General features: G+C 48.9%; 1 protein-coding gene across 1 annotated transcript in view; it reads right to left on the reverse strand.

The window, feature by feature from the left end:
* Window positions 1–6,742, reverse strand: part of LOC107122774 (26S proteasome non-ATPase regulatory subunit 1) — a 51,125-nt gene that overhangs the window by 39,858 nt on the left and 4,525 nt on the right. The gene's annotated exons all lie outside the window — the stretch shown is intronic.

Here is a 6,742-nt window from a genome sequence, read left to right on the forward strand (position 1 = left end):
TCCTTTGGTTAGTGAAGGGCGGGGTATAAATCCAATCTCTTCTTCTCTTCTTAATTTAAACCCATTATTGCAAGCCCTCTCCTCTGCTGCCCACAGGAAAAGCTCCCTGCCCTCCTCTAAGTGTTGTTGTTGTTGTTCAGTCGCACAGTCGAGTCTGACTCTTCGCGACCCCATGGGCCACATCACGCCAGGCCCTCCTGTCTTCCATCGTGCTCCGGAGTTTGCTTGATTTCATGTTCATTGCCTCGATAACACTGTCTGACCATCTCATCCTTTGCCGTCCCCGTCTTCTTTGACCTTCAGTCTTTCCCAGCATCGGGGTCTTCTTCTCCAGGGAGTGCTCCCTTCTCATTGGGTGGCCAAAGTATTTGAACTTCAGTTTCATTATCTGGCCTTCCAGGGAACAGTCAGGGTTGATTTCTTTTAGGATTGACTGACTGGATCTCCTTGCAGTCCAAGGGACTCTCAAGAGTCTTCTCCAGCACCATAGTTCAAAAGACTCTATTCTTTGGCGCTCGGCCTTCCTTATAGTCCAACTCTCGCAGCCATACATGACTACTGGGAATAACATCGCTTTGACCATACGGACTTTTGTGGGCAGAGTGATGTCTCTGCTTTATATTATGCTGTCTAGGTTTGCCATCGCTTTCCTCCCGAGGAGCAGGCGACTTTTAATTTCATGGCTGCAGTCACCGTCTGCGGTGATCTTGGATTCCTCTCGTTAGCTACATTATAAATTTAAGAGCTCAGTTCACATCTAGTAGCACTCGAGAGACCAACGGGATTTTAGGGATATAAACTTCTTTTTTCCCCCAAAAACAATTTATTAGGATATGATACATATAATCCAATATATTCATTAAAAAAAAAACACCATCCTACCCTCCTCCCTTTCCCCCCCCAATTCGGCTTCCCACAGTGCTCCAACCTCCTGTACAATTCTTAGTTCTTTTTGTTTGTTTTTCTTCTTCTTCATTTATTCAAAATGCCCATAGGTAACTTAACTCTATGTTATTCATACAATTTTATCTAATCTTTAATAACTGTCAACTTCAATAATTGTCAAAGCTAAATAATCCGCCCCTTACATCCCAGTTCTTCTCCAAATAGTCTTTAAGATCCTTCCAATCTGCAAAAAAGTCCTCTGCTTCCAAATTATTTAATTTCCTCGTCATTTTGTCCATTTCAACCATAAACAGTAATTTCTTAATCCAATCTCCAACTTCAGGTACTTTATCTTGTTCCCAACATTGAGCATACGTCATTCTTGCTGTTGTAATCATATACCACATCAATGTCCTCTTTGCCACATTAACTTCCTCCATTTTTAGTCCCAAAAGTAGTATTTCCGGTTCTTTCTTAAAGTTGCATTTTACAATTTTTTCCATTTCTGCATGTGTCTCAGCCCAATAACTTTTTGCTTTCTCGCAAGTCCACCACATATGATAAAACGAACCTTCTACTTTTTTACAAGGGATATAAGCTTTTGAGAGTCAAAGCTCCCTTTGTCAGACACTTTTGGTCCTCGAAAGCTTATGCTCTGAACGTCTTGTTGGTCTCTAAGGTGCTCCTGGACGAATCTAGCTCTTCTATTGAACATGGCTACCCTCTGAAATCTGGAGCTGCGGTGGCTCAAGTGGTTAAGACGCTGAACTGCAGGCCGTGGAAGGTTGGTAGTTCGGCAGTTCGAGACCCGAGTGTGCCGCATGACGGAGTGAGCTCCCGTCTCTAGTTCCAGCTCCTGCCAACCTAGCAGTTCGAAAGCAAGAAATTGCAAGTAGATAAATAGGTACCACTTCGGTGGGAAGGTAACAGCGTTCCGTGCGCCTTGGTGTTTAGTCATGCTGGCCACATGACCACAGAAACGTCTTTGGACAGCGCTGGCTCTTCGGCTTTGAAACGGAGAGGAGCACCGCAACCCTAGAGTCGGATTCGACTGGCTTTCGAGCAAGGGGAACCTTTACCTTTACTTACCCTCTGAAAGCATCATCAATTTAAATGTATTTTTGAACATTTCTGCGCCAGTTTTCTACCCAGAGAGTCTCCCCCAAGGCAGTGAACTGGCGCTTAATTCCCTTCACCCGGACCGCTGGCCAAAACACCAAATAAAACAAGCTGCAGGACTGACTCTGCGTGTAAGCTTTCGGAATACGCATAAAACACACACATTAAAAAAATGTTTCCACAATATACCCAGCTAAAATCAGCTACGCCATCAACAGGCCTTGAAGTTGAAGGGAGCACACATTGTACTTATAAACGGCCTTGCTCCCAAATTTACCTCCTCAGGAATGTCATGTTTTATTGGTCAATGAAACACAAAGAGGCTCTTGCTTCTCCGGCCAAAATAAAAAATGCGGCACATGCTACAAGGGCATTCTTTCCCAGACCGAAACCGAACACACTCTCTTGCGGCAGCATCCCCGCCAACATACGGAGCTGCCTTCTGCTGGACCAGAGCACCAGTCCGTCAGGTTCGGCAGCTCTCCAGGGTCTCAGGCAGATGAGGGTCTTTTGCATCCTGCCTCACCCTCTAACTGGAGATGCTGGGGCTTGGGCCTGGGACCTTCTGCATCCCATCCAGGCCACTATCGTCTATTCAGACTGGCGGCGAGTCTCCGGGGTCACAGGCAGAGGTCTTTCACATCACTACCACCTCATTCTTTCAACTGGAGATGCTGGAGATTGGTACATTGTACCTACCTGAAGGCTCTGGGCTCCTTCCCCTTGGGCTCCTTCCGTTTGCTGCCGCTCGCCTCCGGTGCGCCGCCATCTTCCGCCACGTGCGGGGAAGGGGGGTTCGCGGGGTCCAGCTGGCTCCGAGCGTTCAGCTGGGCCCGCGGTCGAGGAGCTGGCGGTCTGTAGAAGTGGCACGGTCCCGTGCTGTTGTGTGCCTAGCTGACCAACTCCCGAGTCCTCGGGAGCTTCTGGCAGCTGCTCCTTTTGTTCCAACGTTGCGGCCATCTTCCTTCCCTCCGGCGTGGATGTGGCCGTGATCGCCTTGTAACCTCGAGTCCTCCGGGTCCTGACGGTCCTCCTTGAGCCCGCCTGGAATGCGGTACTCGAAGCTGCTGACCAGCCTGTTTCTGTACCTTTAAGGATTTTTAAAGGGTTTTTTCTTGCCTAAAAGTTCCCTATAGCTTGGAGTAGGAGCTCTAAGCGACCTACCGAGCGCAGGGGCTATGCAAGAACTGGGGGGGGGGGTGTCAGCCAGGGCCACTCCATTAGGAGCCATGCAACAAAAGAAATTTGCATAGCCTATCGAGCGAGCAGAGGCGTGACCTAACCAGTTCCTGGATGACTTCCCCCCACTGAAGGAGAATGAACCTGGGACCTTCTGCACACCAACCAGATAGATGCTCTTCCAACGGAGACATGGCCCCTCCACACCTCAGGAGCCAAAGCCTGCAGCAAAAGACACACAATGGGCACACTGCGAGCATCTCTCGGTGACCCATGAAGGGGACGACAGACCCTGATAGTTTTCCTGGCGCCTGGGGCCTTTGACCAGCAGGGCTTATGATTAGCTGTGCAGACTAAGACGCGTCTTGTTAAACAGAGCTTCTGTCCGAAGTGTGTGTTGTTGTTCGGTCGCACAGTCGAGTCCGACTCTACGCGACCCCATGGGCCACATCACACCAGGCTCTCCTGTCTTCCGTCGTCCTCTGAAGTTTGCTCAATGTCATGTTCGTTGCCTCGATAACACTGTCTGACCATCTCATCCTTTGCCGTCCCCGTCTTCTTTGACCTTCAGTCTTTCCCAGCATCAGGGTCTTCTCCAGGGAGTGCTCCCTTCTCATTGGGTGGCCAAAGTATTTGAGCTTCAGTTTCATTATCTGGCCTTCCAGGGAACAGTCAGGGTCGATTTCCTTTAGAATTGACTGATCTGATCTCCTTGCAGTCCAAGGGACTGAATCTTCTCCAGCACCATAATTCGAAAGCATCTATTCTTCGGCGCTCGACCTTCCTTACGACGGTCCAACTCTCGCAGCCACACATGACTACTGGGAATACCATCGCTTTGACCATACGGACTTTTGTTGGCAGGGTGATCTCTCTACTTTTTATTATGCTGTCTAGGTTTGCCATCGCTTTCCTCCCAAGGAGCAGGCATCTTTTAATTTCATGGCTAGAGTCTATTAAAGTTATGCTAACCTCGCTCCCTGGCATTCTGTGATTGGCTCTGCCGCCTGTGGAAGCTATTTGGTAGTCGGCTCCACCTTCTGCGGCAGCTATTTTGTGACTGCGCCCACCACTCTGGGTCAGAATTCCAAAGGTGCTTGCAGGATCAAAAAGGTTAGGGACCCCCCAATCTAGAACATCAGCTCTGCCAAGGACCGTCACCAGGTAACAATTCAGGACGGAGACAGCTGTGCCAGGAGGCTTAGTTAGAGAAATATTCCCATCTTGCAGTTCCACTAGAGAGGAGCAACAAGAGGACTACATCAGATCAAGGTGCGAACAGACCCTCGATCACGTCAAATGTGCTAACTTTGCTGAAAAATTGTACCCATTGTTAGACTATTGGGCAACTCAAAATTTCATTCCAGACGGATGGTCCCAATTACAGAGACGATTATTAAAGGTGGTGTGTGTTTTTTTTAAGGTCATTGTAGGTATACTATAAGGGCTGCAGTGGCTCAAGTGGTTAAGACGCTGAGGTCATCCAGCAGCTGCATGTAGAGGAGTGGGGGAATCAAACCCGGTTCTCCCAGATTAGAGTCTGCGCACTTAACCACTACACCAAACTGGCTCTTATTTGTATTCTATATGATCTAAGTATGTAATTGTATTGAATACTTATTGTTAATGTAAATTTAATAAAGATTTTTTTTAAAAAAACAACACACCAACCATGTTGGTTTGGCTAAATAGTATACCACTGAGGTGACAGAGAGTTTTTGCATTTTTATGGGTTCGTGTGGGCATGTGTGCCCATGTCTGGAAGTCACGGTGACTACTGGCAACTCCTACTGGGGCATGGAGGGTGTTCGGAGAAGTGGCTCGATCGCCTGCCTCTGCCTCCTGGCCCTGGTATTCTCTGGAGGTCTCTCTTCCAACTATTTGCCAGGGTCAGCTCTGCTGAGCTTCCAAGATCTGATGATATCGGGTCAATCCAGTTGGGCTTCAGTCCATAATATTCGCTGATCGCTGCAATCTAAAGAGGGAAGCTTATCCACGTGGAAGACATCTTGGGATGTCTGTTGTCTTATATTACGGTAGAAGCGAAACAACTTTCTGGAAGTGGAGCGCTGCTGTCGAAAAGAACGTCTTTTTTTAAAGTTGCAGCAACTACTCAGAATAGGAGGTCTGGTTCCAGGAAACGCAACATGATTGACAGCAAAGTGTTGTACCGCTCCATACCAGACGAATGAAAATATGCTCACCGGCGCTACGCATACCATCAGCTTTTGCAAATCCATTCTGCTGTCGCCCACCCACCCCCAGTTCCGCCTTCCGTCCCTGTTCGTCAAACATGAAGCAACGAAAATACCTAATGCGTAAGTAAGAGATGTGGGACAACTTCTTCTGAGAGAGCGGCGCTTTCCCAGAATGTTTCCATGTAGAAAATACCAAAATATGAGTCAGCAACAGGATGCCACAACATGAAGTTGACACCGCTTTAGGCCGGCCGGTGTTACCCGAAGCTTCACTTGAGAGTACTGTCCTATAAGGGCCAGGTTGAGACTGTGGGCGGCTGTGCCCAAATTTAGGGAGGACGAGGACCGATGTTCCCTCTAAGCTGAGTTAGTGTGAGCTAGCTCACAGTTTTTTAGCCTCCGGCTCACACATTTTTGTCTTAGCTCGGGAAGCAGGGCTCCGGAGCAAACTAATTTATGCAGCAGCCAAATCCCTCGCTCACAACTTTAACGCCAGTAGCTCACAAGGTGGAATTTTTGCTCATGAGACTCTACAGCTTAGAGGGAGCATTGCCGAGAACTCCTGCTCAGGATCCAGTGGATCTGTGCCTACAGGTGAAGGCGGGAACTGACCTGGGCTGGAACCAGAAGGGCATCAGAATGAACTTACTGAGTAGCTGCTGGAACAAAAAACAGTCTCTCGTAGCATCTTAAAGAAAAATAGGTTTAAAGACACAAGTTTTCATGAGCAAGATGCGTGGGATAGAGATGCGTCTGATGATGCATTCAGGAAGTCCATACATAAGAACATAAGAGATGCCAATGTTGGATCAGGCCAAAGGCCCATCCAATCCAACACTCTGTGTCACACAGTGGCCAGAAACACCAGGTGCCATCAGGAGGTCCACCAGTGGGGCCAGGACACCAGAAGCCCTCCCACTGTCCCCCCCCCAGGCACCAAGAAGACAGAGCATCCCTTGCCCCAGCCTGAGAGTTCCTATAAGAACATAAGAGACGCCAATGTTGGATCAGGCCAATGGCCCATCCAGTCCAACACTCTGTGTCACACAGTGGCCAGAAATACCAGGTGCCAGCAGGAGATCCACCAGTGGGGCCGGGACACTAGAAGCCCTCCCACTTTTGACCCCCCCCAAGCACCAAGATGACAGAGCATCACTTGCCCCAGAGTCTCTGGCTAATATCCACTGATGGCCAATGTTGGATCAGGCCAATGGCCCATCCAGTCCAACACTCTGTATCACACAGTGGCCAGAAATACCAGGTGCCATCAGGAGGTCCACCAGTGGGGCCGGGACACTAGAAGCCCTCCCACTCTTGCCCCCCCCCAAGCACCAAGAAAACAGAGAATCCCTTGCCCCAAA

The sequence above is a fragment of the Gekko japonicus genome, unplaced genomic scaffold, assembly GCF_001447785.1.
Source record: "Gekko japonicus isolate JY-2015 unplaced genomic scaffold, Gekko_japonicus_V1.1 scaffold3108, whole genome shotgun sequence".
Classification (NCBI taxonomy): Eukaryota; Metazoa; Chordata; class Lepidosauria; order Squamata; family Gekkonidae; genus Gekko; species Gekko japonicus.